General features: G+C 48.0%; 1 protein-coding gene and 1 long non-coding RNA gene across 2 annotated transcripts in view; one reads left to right on the top strand and one right to left on the bottom strand.

Moving 5' to 3' along the window:
• Nucleotides 1-13,979, top strand: part of LOC309649477 (uncharacterized protein) — a 664,470-nt gene that overhangs the window by 479,365 nt on the left and 171,126 nt on the right. Inside the window, exon 9 of the mRNA XM_082439534.1 lies at nt 7,877-8,015. The gene's annotated coding sequence lies outside the window, so the exon portion shown is untranslated. The remainder of the gene's footprint in view (nt 1-7,876; nt 8,016-13,979) is intronic.
• LOC309649497 overlaps nt 1-13,979 on the bottom strand; it is a 431,245-nt gene that overhangs the window by 363,380 nt on the left and 53,886 nt on the right. The gene's annotated exons all lie outside the window — the stretch shown is intronic.

The following is a 13,979-nucleotide window of genomic DNA, read 5'->3' as shown; positions in this document are numbered from 1 at the left end:
GAGCAGGGTATGATGGCAGCCTCCTCTGTGTCGATGCTCCTTGACCTTTAATGAAAAGGCAAGAGACAGGACAGACGCTCAGTTATTTATCCCCAGTTATGGATCTGCTGTTTTTAATATTTTAACACATTTACTTAATCCCACTGCAATCTCTGCAGGGAGCCATGATTATCCCCATTCTAGAGATGAGGAACCGGAAGCTCAGAAAGCTCAAGTGAGTTGCCTGAGGTCACACAGCTTGTCAGAGGTGTAGCTTGCTTTATCTGGTTGGAAAATTGGTGTCTCTATTCTCTATAATGCATTTTCCCTCCTAGACTTTAGAATTCCACTCACTGGCTTTCAAGATGGCTTGTTGTACCTTTTCTATGACAGTTGGAAAGATAAAGGACTGAGAAAGAGTTGAGTTTCATCTGACCTGTGAGGTGAGGTGGGCTTCTGTAAGCCTCTCATCCCCCTGGCTAGGCAGGCCTGGTGTATAAAGACTCCTCAGGAGCCTGAATACCAGGGTCTCGTGGGGAGGATGGGTGAAGTCACTACGCACTGACCATTATCCTACGGACCTTATACGGGCTCATGTTTGTAACGGGCAGAGCAGCCCAATGTGGTATATACTATTACTTGCATTCTATGGAGGATGAAATGGAGACATAACGATGATAAATGAGTTACCCAACATCATTTGACAACCAGGAGACAGGGCAGGGATTTTAAACCACTGGCTTCTAACTCCAAAATCCATACTTTTTCATTTAGGTCACCATGTCTCCTGGTCAGGGGCAAATGGGAAAGTACAGAAACATTCTGAGAGAATGTGAATGAGGGTGATGGGAAACGAGCAGTTGTATTTGGGAGGGGACAGCGTGTGGGGGATGCCGTCCTGTGTGAGAGCAGTCGGGGCACAGGACGTGGGCCTGCAGGGTGGGCGGAGCTGGCCTTGGCTGTGCCAGTCTGTGCTGAGCAAACCCTTGTAGTTGCCCAGTGTAGGGGCAGGGGGCAAACTTCAGATGTGGAGAGAGGGTTAAAGAGGCCCTCTCACCCTCTGTGTGGTGCATTCAAAAAGATTGAGCTAAAAATAATGGGTGTCCTTTCTTTGAGATTTATACGTACCCCTTGCATGAAATTAACAAAGATGAAACCAACATTATATTTGCGTTAAATATTCTCCTCACTTCAAACTGTTATTCTCCCTTCCAATATCTTGAGACAGGTGTGGACGGGGCCGAGGTGTGTGTGTGTGTTTTTATTTTGTTTTGTCTCACAGTAGCCTGATAGCCTGCAATAAAGCCAACTCCGGTTAGAAAGAGACATTTTCATTCCACATCAAAAAGTGTGACTGAGAAAGCAGGAGAGTCTATTTTATGTTCTTTTATGACTGATATTTGGACAAAGTGACCACAGCCAAGTTTGTAGCTAATGATGGAAAGGGGAAGTTTAATAGTTACACAGGCTGGGTTGTGGCTCTATGAAGGGAAGTTTAGTGTTACCTACCCTACCTCTGCTCTGGGCTTTTGATAGCAAACACGAAGTGACTCGTGTTAGTAAATGGGGTTTAACAATGCTGAGGTAAAAGTGGAAGTTTGCCCCAGGGCTCATGTTGTAGCCATAGTTGCTGCGCGATCCTGAGGTTAGACTGTAAATATAGGGACCTCACAGGTTGGGCTTAGAACAAGTTCTCAACTAATAAGCAAACTTGAAGAGTTAGGAACATGATTCCTGTAGCCAGAAGTAGACAGTCTGGTGCATATAGACCATGGGGAACAAGCATCGCGGGGGCACCCGTTTACTCTTTCAAAGCATATTTATTGAGGGTCTACTAGAGAGGGGCTAAAGTTGCATTTCCCGCTTGGAGCCCACATTCTAAAAGCTGGTGATCTGGGCCAAATGATCATTGCACTATTTACAGTAGCCAAGATGTGAAAGAAACCTAAGTGTCCATCGACAGAGGAATGGATAAAGAAGATGTGGTACCTATACACAATGGACTATTAACTCGGCCATAAAAAAGAATGAAATAATGTCATTTGCAACAACATGGATGGACCTAGAGATTATCATACTAAGTGAAGTAAGGCAGACAAAGACAAATATCATATGATATCATTTATATGTGACATCTGAAAAAATGATGCAAATGAATTTTATTTACAAAACAAATAGACTCATAGACATGGAAAACAAACTTATGGTTACCAAAGGGAATAGCAGTGGGTTGGGGAGGGGGGAGAAATTAGGAGTTTGGGATTAACATACACACAATACTAATATATATAGCACAGGGAACTGTACTCAATATCTTGTAATAACCTATAATGGAAAAGAATCTGAAAAAGAATATATATGTATAACTGAATCACTTTGCGGTACAGTTGAAACTAACACAACTTCAATTAAAAAAAAAAAAAAGGAACTGCAACCTCCGCTACATGGGTTGTAGATTAACAGACATGCTTTAAGGCAGTGCTTTTCAAATGGGGTTCTGCTTAAAACACAGATTCTGATTCAGTAAGTCTGGGCTGGGGCCCGAGATTCTGCGTTTCCATCAGGTCCCAGGTACCGTTGGTGCCGCTAATCCTGACCTCACCGCTGGGAGTGCAGTCCAGGCTCCCAGCCCAGCGTGCTTTCTGTGTGGTCTGTTCATCTCAGTCTGTGGAGTCACATGAATCAAGTTCTTCCAGCGTGTGAACTTCAGCATATTCAATAAATCCGTTCGTCATCTTGAGGAAGGGGCTAGAGGTAGGGATCCCCTCTCAGTGTAGATAGAGACCTGGTGGAAGCACCATCACCTGAGTGTGAGGGTCAAGACTCTTGCCTCGAGTAGAACAGATTGCAGGAACACACCTTATTGCAGTTTCATGTTCCACTTGGGCTGGATTTCTGGGGCCGCCCCTAATTGTATGGAACTTGAACTTGGTCCAAATTTATGACACACCACCTTGTATTTTTCGGGGGAGCCCCCAAAACACAATTTGCTCCTTTTGTCTCAATAAAGACACTTTTTTTCAGGTCACGAGTGCCTGTGTTATTGCAGACACACACACACACACACATATTCTTCGTTGTTTCTGGTTACAGTGTTCAGATCGGGCCACATTTCAGCAACACGATTAGTCCCCAGATGCCAAAACTCCCAGTTGCGATGCTGGGATTTCAGCAGTTCCCGAACATCCAGTTTCGGGAGGCTTGGTTTCGTACAGGTGCTCCGTTACTCCACTATAACCGACACTCAAAAGCGGCAAGGACGAGGACATCGGAGCGGGGAACTGAATAATGGCCTCTGAAAATTGGAAATCCATTTAAAGTGGGAGGCCATCTCGTCCGCACCCTTGGTAAATGTTACAAAGCGAAGGAGCTTTAACCTCTGAATTAGTGTGGAGAGAGAGGCAGTGGAGTGCAGCAGGCTATCAGGAAAAGGGTATCGTGTTTGGAAATGAGGGTTTGATGCACGATGAGAAGCAGAAAGTGCAGGCGTTTTACATTTGGCCAGAGATCAGCAGCTTCTGCTAACAAACAGTTCCTGGAGGGATGAAATTTCATCGGGGAGAAAGGGGACCGACACACAGCCGGCAGAGGCAGACGAGTTTCCGAGACGAGGAAAAATGCAGTCTAGGATACATGCTGTTTGCTCTAAAATATGAACTACAGAGAGAGTAATTGTTTAATCATCTGGGGCCTTTAAACAATTCACTTTTTGTGGCTCTCTCATCTGAGCGCCATTACCTCTGTGCTGCCCACCTGTTCCCCTGCCAAATGGGAATGTAACCCAGTTAATGAGGCCATTATCCAAAGCTCACTGCAGAAAGAGGGGGAATTTCACCTGGGACAAGGAACACAGAAAAGAAAAAAAAAAGTACTGTTCTGGGACCTTTTTTTGCTCAAAAAGTTTGGAGAAAATGGAATTGTTCATAAGAAATGGCAGGAGAGCGCAAAGCACAGTTTACCCCATGAATGTAATAGCAGTAGTACACATACTTGCTGGAAACCACTGGACTCTTAATTAAAGGGCCACAGATCTTTAGATTTCCACATAATTAAGGATTGATAATCACCATGCATTGTGCCACCGGCACAAAGTAGTATTTAACTTACAGTACTCACATTTCTTTTAAAACTCACCCCAAAGTTCCAGCTTCAGGCTTTGCTTTTATAAATGTGGTTGCTGGAAACTACATGCAAAACCAGCTTTTTTTTTTTTTTTCCCTTTCTCTCTTTAAGAGCAAACCTAGTAAAGTCGCTTAACGTTTCAGGATGCTTGCACAATATTTTTAAGTCGTTTGCAGATAAGGGAAGATTCTGTAGCCCCAAGAAATAGAATAAATACCAGCCACCTTCATTAACCTGCTAAATTTCAGGAGAGATAATGGTCTCTAAGAGAGGCGCACTGTTGGTTATCAAGCCTGCGGACACCTTTGTAATGACAGATCGGGAATGATTGGGGGCAGTTTGCTGCAGTTCATTTCCAACACCGTGGAGCTTGTGCTTATTCATTTGTTCAGGCGTTTGACGTCTATCAGGACCTGCACCAGGAGGCCATGGTAAGAACGAACAACAACAGCAAACACAAAGAGACCCGGCTCCTGCCTGCTCTGTGTTTACAATCGAACGTGTGAGACAAACACAAACTAAAGAATCAGATGGAGAAATATGGGATGACAACCGCGGTAAGTGGAAGGAGGATGACCTGGTACTCTGAGAGCTAATGGCAGGGATTGACCAGGTCAGGGAGGGTCAGGGAAGCTTCCAGAAGAAGCAGTACTAAAATGTTCATCCTCTAAGCATAATTCCTTAGTTCCTTCAGTGTTTAAGGGTTTAGCTCACCTTTTCTGAATGCTCATCTACTCTGATCTTCACAATAGAAAAGCAAGGCAGAGACTGTTCTCCCCATGTCACAGACAGGGACAATGGGGCAGGAGGGGGCGAGAGCAGACTGCCCGGTAGAGCCCGGTCTCTGGGGTTTCGTGCCGTCCTTGGTATCAATCAGCCTTGTGTCTGTTTTTTGTCTGCTGCTTTCTGGATGATGTTTCATATATTAAGCCTGATGAGCCTTAGCTGTGACCAGCCTCTCAGCAGCGGTGAAACTCTGAGTCACTGAAATAAAATATTCTTCAGCTGCTGCTGTCAGCTGGCCTCCTCAGATAGCCATTGCCGTGTCTGTGGATTAGTCTCTGCTATAGCCCTCTGCTGTCTCCTCCTAGATTCTTAGCTCTCCTCTGCTTGATGTTCCCAGGGATGGGACCCTGGCTGCCTCCTGACGTGGTCCCCTATCTTGCACATATTAGCAAGATCTTGAGGGTAAGCTGCTAAAGTTCTCACGGTGTCTTCTGCTTGGTCACATGGCTTCTGGTGCAAGAATTAATGGAGAGACTTTAGCAGAAGTGGAGGGAAAGGATTGGGGACCTTCTGGAACCCAACAGTGTAATCGAATGGGGCACATGAAGCCTGCTCTGAAACATGTGTTTGTGCTGGGTTTGTTCAGGGATAGAATGCCATCCTTCCTTACTCCCCATCAAGACTAGAACTCTAAAGAAGTAGGACCTGTCTGAGACATCCTGAGTGGTCCTCCCAGCAAATAAAATGGGTGCACCCTCTACTCCTCATCCGCCAGCACATTTCCGCCTCGCTCAATGTTTCTGCATGAACTTCATAAAACAGTGGCCTGTGAATTAGAGGAAGGAGGTCCTGGGGGATCCCCGGGGAGCTGGGGTCTATGCCCCTGACCCTGCCGGACTTGCCGCAGTGGCTGGAGGTGAATGTTTCCTCCCCACACTCTGAGCCGTCAGCCCCTTTGACATTCTCCTTCTGGAATCACTGGATGCCCTGGTAATTACAACTGGGAGTCCAGAGCTGTGAATTCCTTTGTTTCTTTAGGAGATGACTATTGTAGACCCTCCTCGCTCTCATAAACAGGCTATAAGTGGAGTGCAGAGCTGGCAATGGCAGTTTCCCCAGGTGGCCTGGGGTTTCTCCCAGGTGGCAGGCTCGCACTCAGGAGGTGTGATCAGACCAGGAAAGGTGGGGAATTCACGCCACAAAACCTCTGCCAGGTTTTGAAAGGAGAAGCCCTTTGACTTTGTATAGGGAGAGAGATGAAAGAGATAAGATATCTCAGGAAGAAAATGACCTCTTCCAGATACACACCTTGAAGGCTGATACTGTCCTCCCCTACCTGACAATATGCTTGGCTCTCAAGGAATTAGAAAACAAAAACCTTACTCTGCTCAAAAGAGAGGGTTGGATTTAACATTCAGCTGATCAGGCTCTACTAAGCTCTTCCTGTGAAATAGTGGCATTTTATTGCCTACTCTAAGCAACATGTCACAGTGTCTCATTGCTTGGGGAGAGCCTGACACATGGATTCAGTGGTGCCCATTTTGCAGATGAGAAAAGCCAGACAATCAGGAAGAAGCCGTACAATTAGGACTTTGGATTTGCTAGCCTAAGAAACCCTCTCCTTTTTCATGAGTCAAGTTCTCTCCTTAGGAGGCAACAGCTGGTGCTAAGGCCTAAGGATGGCTACAGGGAGGAGAAAGCCTCAGCGGCGGGCAGGCTGTAATTTGTGCCGCTGAGGACATTCAGTGCAGTAGGACAAACAAGGCTAACAGCACAGAAAACAGGTGGAGGCTTCTCTGCAGTGAGATTTGAATTCAGGTGTGAAAGAAGGATCTTAATAACAATCGGAAGGTGGGTGCTATAGACCGAATGTTTGTATCCTCCCCAAATTCATATAGTGAAACCTAATCCCCAATATGGCAGGATTTGGAGGGGAGACCTTTGGGAGGTGATGAGGCCATGAGGGTGGAGCCCTCATGAATGGGATTAGTGTCCTTGTAAAGGAGACCCCAGAGAGCTCCCTTGCCATTTCCAGTGTATGAGAACATAGTGAAAAGATGGCCCTCTGTGTACCAGGGAGTGGGCTCTCACCAGACACTGAATCTGCTGGCACCTTGATCTTGGACATCCCAGCCTCCAGAACTGTGAGAAGTAAGTGTTTGTGGCTTCAGCCACCCAGTCTATGGTGTTCTGTTATAGCAGCCCAAACAGACAACAGGGATTCCTGGTGAGACACTGGTGTGGGCAGAGGCCAGTTGGGGGCGCGGTCAGGGAGTATTCAGACGAGGCAGATCAGACCTTTGCAGTTAGTGGCCTGCAGGTGCATCTGGTCACGGAGAGAGATGGATTCGAAGGCTTCCTGTGCAACTGCAATATCTCTGACGCAATGTTTCTGGCCCTCAACACTGTTGACATTTTGGGCTGAGTAATTCTTTGTTGTGGAGGATGTCTTGTGAACTTTAGGGTGTTTGACAGCATCCCTGGACTCTACCCCAGTCGTGACAACCAGAAATGTCTTCAGACTTTTGCCAGACGTTCCTTGGGGTAGTGGGTGTGGGGACACTGCTCTAACTCCATCCTCATGGCAATCTCAGCAGATGACTTCACTCTCCTTTGTGCTGACGTAGGAAAATAGAGGCTAATGGTTACAAAACTTGTACCTGGGAGCGTGGGGTTTTGAAACCACATTTGTTCCGATCCTTGACAAGACTCTGCCTGACTGCCAAGGGGGAGAAGGGTCAGGGCCACCTCTTGGACTTGGTGGTGGTGAGCTTTGATCTGTTTTCTCGTGCTTCGGAACTTGCCCCTGGCACTGGTTTGCTTATCCAAATAGGCAGAAGTGCCCTGTGTGGCACGAGAGCAAATTGTCGGATTTTCAGCCCTTTTGGTACGGCTTATTAATGTTCTTGCATAACACTCTGTGAACTGATTCCTTCATTCACAACATTTACTGAGCTCTGACCATGTCCTAGGCATGATGCTGGGTCCTGGGGAAAGAAGGGTGAACAGATCACAGCCTGATCCCTGCTCTCACGACTTTATATCACAGCTGGAGACAGACGACAAGACAGTAGCAATCACCACAGCAGCAGCGAACCCAAACAGCACGCTCTGATGGGAAACACCGGGATGAGAGAACCGGCTAGATAGCCCGAGATCTGAAGGCTGAGGAGGTACCGGCTCTGGAGGTAGGTGGAGGGTACTGGAGACAGAGGGAACAGTCAGTGCAAAGACCCACAAGTGAGAAAGAGTTCGCTCTGTTTTAGAAATGGGCAGAGAGGTGTGCGGGGCTGGATTTGCCAGGAGATCACCGCCCTGACACTAGTGGTTGAGCACCGGAAGTTCCCAGCTCATCGCCCTGTGGACAGGATTTCTGGAATAATGATGACTTCAGCGTGGAAAAGAATAGTGGCTCTGAATGTGTCTGGAGATCCCCATGGACTCCCAGCCTGATAACTTCTCAGGAGACACGTCATCATCTCCACATGTGTCTGTTTCTTCCCCAGACTTTCAAAAGCTGGGGAGGAAAACATTGTCCTCTACCCGTCTGGGTTCTTCTGGCTGATCTAAGAATTAAGTTGACGTGGGACACATTAACAGGAGGACATCAAACAAAAGCTTGATAACATGTATACGTGGGAGAGAGCCAGGAAAACTAACTCGCCAAAATGGCTGAAGCCCTCACCTTAAATACCACTTGCAGTTAAAGACAGATGAGGTTGTTGGGGGCAGTGGTTTGGGACTTCAAAGGGGAGGAAAGTAACTCACATGGAGACAGAAAAGCAAATGTTTGGTAAATAAATGTTTGCTGGGCCCTGCAGAGACACTGGGACACAGAGAGGACGCTGATCTCCAGGCCCCTGCTGAGTTCCCCGCACAACCCGCAGCCCGTAATCTCCGCAGGTGTCTCTGCTGATAGCGCTATTCTGGGAACAGGCCCTCTAGCTAAATTCTTTTAGTTAGGGGGATGGACAAAGTTTCTTCCTAAGTCTTTCGGGCCCTGATTGTTTTCAGCTCAAAGTAATCCACATGCCAGAGCGACATTTTGGGGAAGCGAGTTCTGCTCCCCTACACGGAGCCACTTGGGTCGTCTCCATAAGGAGGGGCGGTGGGTCCTCGGGAACCTCCTGTTCCCGGGCTCCCTGAAGCCGAAAGCCCTGCTTTTCTCCCTGCAGTTTGGGCTTCGAGGCTCTGCCTCTGCCCCGGCCTGCGAGGGGGACCCGCCTGTGCCTGTGCCACCCCTCCATTCGGGGGACCCGCCTGTGCCTGTGCCTGTGCCGCCCCTCCAGTCCCTGCTCTCCTCTTTGCTTTGCCCTGATCTACGTCCAGCCACTCAGGGCTCTGAATACTTGCTGGCCTTAGGAGACCCCTGTGCTGTGCCTACTCACGTCTTTCTCCAGCCATGAGGCCCTGGCCACTCCTGTCTCTCTTCCTTGCTTTGCTCCCCTGACTGTCCCGGGATGGATTCTTCTCCCACCTTGTGTCTCAGAGTTTGCCTGCAGCCTGGCCTTTCTGTCACGCTGGGTGCATTTGAAGCAGGTGTGGGAGCCTGTGCTCTGACCTTGCCTGGAGCTTTGCAAGCCCTGGGGATCCAGGGAAAATTATACCCCTGTGCCTGCCTCTGGGAACGCACTGCCTCCTGGCTGAGGGGCTTGAAGGGGCTCAGCGTTTTCTGGACTAGGAGGCAGCCCAGTGGCAGGATGAGCTAGAATACAGGCACCAGAAGGTAGGAGCGGTGGAGTCTCAGAAAGTTCCTCCACCTCCCGACACGTGGGTGCCCGGGTGCCTGGCAGCCAGCTCAGGGTCGAACTCCCAGCCCTTCTTCCCCGGGATGGGGGCCTCGGTGTTTTCCTCACCCGGTGGCCGCATGTGCGCCTCTCACCCCCAGGTCTCTCAGATGCATTGCAGACAGAGGATGCTCGTCCTCGGCTTCAGTTCTCCTGGTAGCCTGGAGCTGGAGGAGGCCGTAAGCTTGGGCATTTGATGTGGGTTCAAACCCAGGCCTCACCATCCATTGGTTATGTGATTTCAGACAAGTGCCTCAATCTTGCTGGGCCTTCATTTCCTCAGATGTAAAATGCAGATAATGGCTCCCTCAAGGAGGGCAGCCCGAGCCCGAGCCCTGGCGTCAAGAGTCATCTCCATACATCAGTTTCTCTTTTCCTTTCCCCCTCCCTCCCTCCCTCCTCCCTCCCTCCTCACTCCCACCCTCCTGAATGCATTCAGGGCAAGATCACTTGAGGACATATATCCTTTGTCTCCCTGTGAGAGCCGCCCTCCCCACCCCCCACCTCATGTAATTGTCAGCAACAAAGTTGGAAAATAAGGCGTCTGAAGCAGCTCTCGGCACCGCGACATCTGCACCAGACAAAACTCGAAAAGCCCGCAATCCCCAGTCATGAATGCACTATAAAAACAATGTGGCAAAATGAAAATCGTTCCATCATAATATTTCACAGTTCTTTTTGACAAAAGCCGAGCCGCCCTCATGAATACACATTTCCCAGCATCTTATGCATTATGCATCAGCCTATAGCAGGGGACCTGGGAATTGCCAGTCCCTAGTAAAGGGCCTTTGAAAGTGCCTATTTTGTAAACAAATGGAGCCCAGACCCCACACTCAGGCTCTTTAGGTAATTTAAGACTGACTCTGGCTGCCCGAGTGGGGACCAGCTCTTCTTAGGGCTGTAAATGGCAGGTGTCTCCAACGTTCTCTGGATGAAGAGGGGTGCTTCAGCGTTCGGTAGTCTCATCTTTAATTTCCGAGTATCCAACATGGCCGTCCGGAGGGGCAGGGACAATTCCTCCCCGAGCCAGAGCCAAATGTTGCCGGAATGCCAAACGAGCCCACCAAGGCTGGCTGGGCAGTCAGGCAAATTAGTCAGGACTTCTGACTCCCAAGAGCCTCCACGGGATCAGGCCCTGTGATGGGGGCTGCTGATGGCTGGAGGGGACAAGGAGGTCTGAGCACACAGAAGCTGGCCTGTCTCAGTGGGCTTGCAGGAAGCATCTCTCTTTGCCCCAAGTAGGCAAACTGGAAGTAGGTATTACGTGTGCGTTACTGTCAGTGGGAAGTCCCTTGAAGATTATTAACTAACCCCTGCGGTTCAAGGAAGGGGAGACTGAGGCCAGGCATTTTAAGTGACACGTTCAAGGTCACACTGGTTAGTGAGCAGTAGGTCTGGTTCTGCTGGAAGCCAGTTGTCTTTTCCTAGCACCTCCCACTGCTTCAATCATGAATTGGCAGCAACTGAAAGGACCAGGGGTAAAATGGTTACTGATTGCTATGATTTAAGCAAAGGGCAGACAGGGATCCTTACAACAGCCCTGGAAAAGAGCATAATTCAGGGCTGTTTTGTGTCATTTGCAATCTGTCCTCTATGGTAGCCTTATTTGAAATGGTGAATGATGCATGATAGATATCTACTCATTACATTATATCTGTCACAATAACAAGGTGGTGATTGATTCATTGCTACATGTATTTATTTCATAAGAATATTCAGCTCCCATTAGGGGGTGCTGCAAATGGCTTTGAATTGAGGGACAGGAATTCTGAATTCCAGTGTTGGTATGCCCTGTTCTTCCCTTCTGTGGACCTCAGATTCTTTCTTGTAAAAAGCGGGGCTCAGGAGCAATGGTCTCTGGGTTGCATCCCAGCTGAGATCTCCCACCTGCTAGTGTGTGAGTACGGGCACCGTGCAGAGGCCTCGATGAAGTCAGGGGGCAGAAGGGCCCACCTCATGCTGTATAAATGCATCTGCAGGGCTGGGCTCCGCCATGAGGGTTGGGGCGGGGGGGTGGGCGGCGGGATCGACCCCAGTTAGGGAAGTTCCTCATTACTGCACCTGCTGCTCTACAGCTGTTGGACCCGCTTGCTGATTGGTGCAGTTTGACTAATGAAAGCAGGGACAGCTGAAGGCTGATTGAGACAATGAGGCGACTTTACCCCTCACAGACACCTGGAAGAATCAGCTTAGGGGACGGCTGCTTCCCCTCCTCTGCTGACCCGGGGATACACTGATGGGGGAGGTGGCTGGAAGGGGGAAGTCGGGATCATCATGCCGCCTCCAGAACTGAGAGCCCACCTGTGACGCTCTAAGCCTAGTATAAGCGATGCTCAAACTGCTGGGCATTTTTGTTGTTGTTGTTGTGAAAACACTCCCCATCTGGAGTTTCTGATTCAGTAGAGATGTGTGCAGATGTGTTGGGGGAAGTTTTGTGTCTCAAAATTCCCAGGTGACACTGCTGGTCCAGGAGCCACACTTTGAGCACCACTGATAACAGGAAAAAAAAAAAAAAAAAAAAGAATATCTACATGTCCTGCATTTCCATTTCTCAGCATCTTCAAACTACTGAAAACTGCTCCCAAATCTTTGTAAAAATAAATAATTTCAGTTTCTACAACTGGCACAGCAGTAGGAAGTGTCCTCGAGTAACATAAATAGTTATTTATTTGGTTCCAGATCAAGAAATAATTTCCCCTGAATTATGAAAGGAAAATATTCAAATTCGAAGCCTTAGAAATTCAGAAGAGTATAAAAATGAAAATAAATGGAAATGCGTCACAGAGGGATAGCAGCTGTTGACATGCTACCTTCTTTTAATTTTTGGCCGGTGAATATGTGTCTCTAGGTCTTTCTACTGGTCTCGTGCAGTTTTCCTAAATTGGGATCCTTGGGTTGTTAAATAGTGTTACTATCAAAGTAACAAAAACAATAAAACCAGAAACAACAGCGGTAACACAGAAGATATATTTTAGAGGCAGATCTGAGATCAAAATCCTTGGAAAATGCTGTGGTAACCAAAATTTAAAAGTTGAATAGGTTTTCAACTGGAGGAGTTAAACTCTGATGGGCACTCTAGGAGGCATTTGGGGTGGGAGTATCTCCCATGTAGGTTCCTTATGGAATCCCTCCTCTTCTGCCCATCTCCCCCAGCCCTACCCCAAGCTTTTTAAGGGGTGGAGGTTCTTAGCCTTCCTAGGGGAAATGCCTGGAGAGTTGTAAGGAATTCACCCTGGGTATAAAATATGGAGTTTAAAGCTCCTATCACATATCATTCTCTGTCATTGGTCATCCTGGGTTTTCCAAAAGGAGCTGCCTTATTTTGTTGAAAATTTAGTACGTTAAGCAAGAAATGGTCATTTCACCTCAATTATCAGTCTCTAGACAATCAAGAGTCAGGATTCAAAGTCCATACTTTCCATGGCTGTGACCTGAGCTTGCCTTAAGCTGTCTTTCTCTTCTTAAAAGGACACTAATTCCATCATGAGGGTCCCACCCTCATGACCTTATGTAAGCCTAATTACTTCCCAAAGGCCCCACTAAAAAGAACCATTGCACGGCGTGGGGGAAGGGGGAGTTAGGGCTTCAACACACGAATCTGGAAGGGCAATAAACATTTAGCCCATAATAGCAGCTTTGCTTCTTGGCAAGCCAACTAACCTCTTGGAGACTGTTTACATTTCTTAAAGAGGGATGGTGATGCTGGTGTGATCTGCAAGCCATCTCTATTCTGGCCATTGTGAGATGGGCTGGGCGTGGCCAGTGACACACCTGTTGTTGCCCATCTCCCTGTGTACCACCTCCTCTGCCTGGCTAGCCTCTCCTCCACCTGCTCCCCATTCACCCGCCTAATGTCTACCGGACCTTCAAGACTCAGTGTTGCTTCCTTTGGGCAACCTAACTCTCCGGAAGCTCTTACTACACTGTGTTGATCCATGTCTCTGTCTCCCCCACTGGGCTGCGAGTTGCTCCGTGAACACAGAGACCATATGTCCCATCTCACTTTCATTCTTCAGTGCCTAGCAGTCTGCCGGGCACATCACAGGTGCTTAGTAAGTGTTTGGATCAATGAACGTGGTGATGGACACTGCGGAGAAGGAAAGAGATACAGTAGAGGTATAGCTATAACCACTGGTGAAAAAGAAACATACCAGCAGAGAATATAAGGAAGCAATTAAAACAGCAATAGGATTGCCCACAAATATTTAAACAAAAATTCCTACCACAATGGTTTAACCAGGCCAAACCAATAGAAAAGCACCTTATCGGGGTGACAAATGCCAAGACCAGTGCTCAAAACCCAGCCAGGTTTCCTGTGAGGGTCTTGTGTTTGCTTGGCCATTCCACGCACACAGGGTGATCCCA

The sequence above is a fragment of the Balaenoptera physalus genome (assembly GCF_965194825.1).
Source record: "Balaenoptera physalus genome assembly, chromosome: 19".
NCBI classification, from domain to species: Eukaryota; Metazoa; Chordata; class Mammalia; order Artiodactyla; family Balaenopteridae; genus Balaenoptera; species Balaenoptera physalus.
Note: the sequence above shows the minus strand (reverse complement) of the source record. Positions and strands in the feature narration are given on the sequence as shown.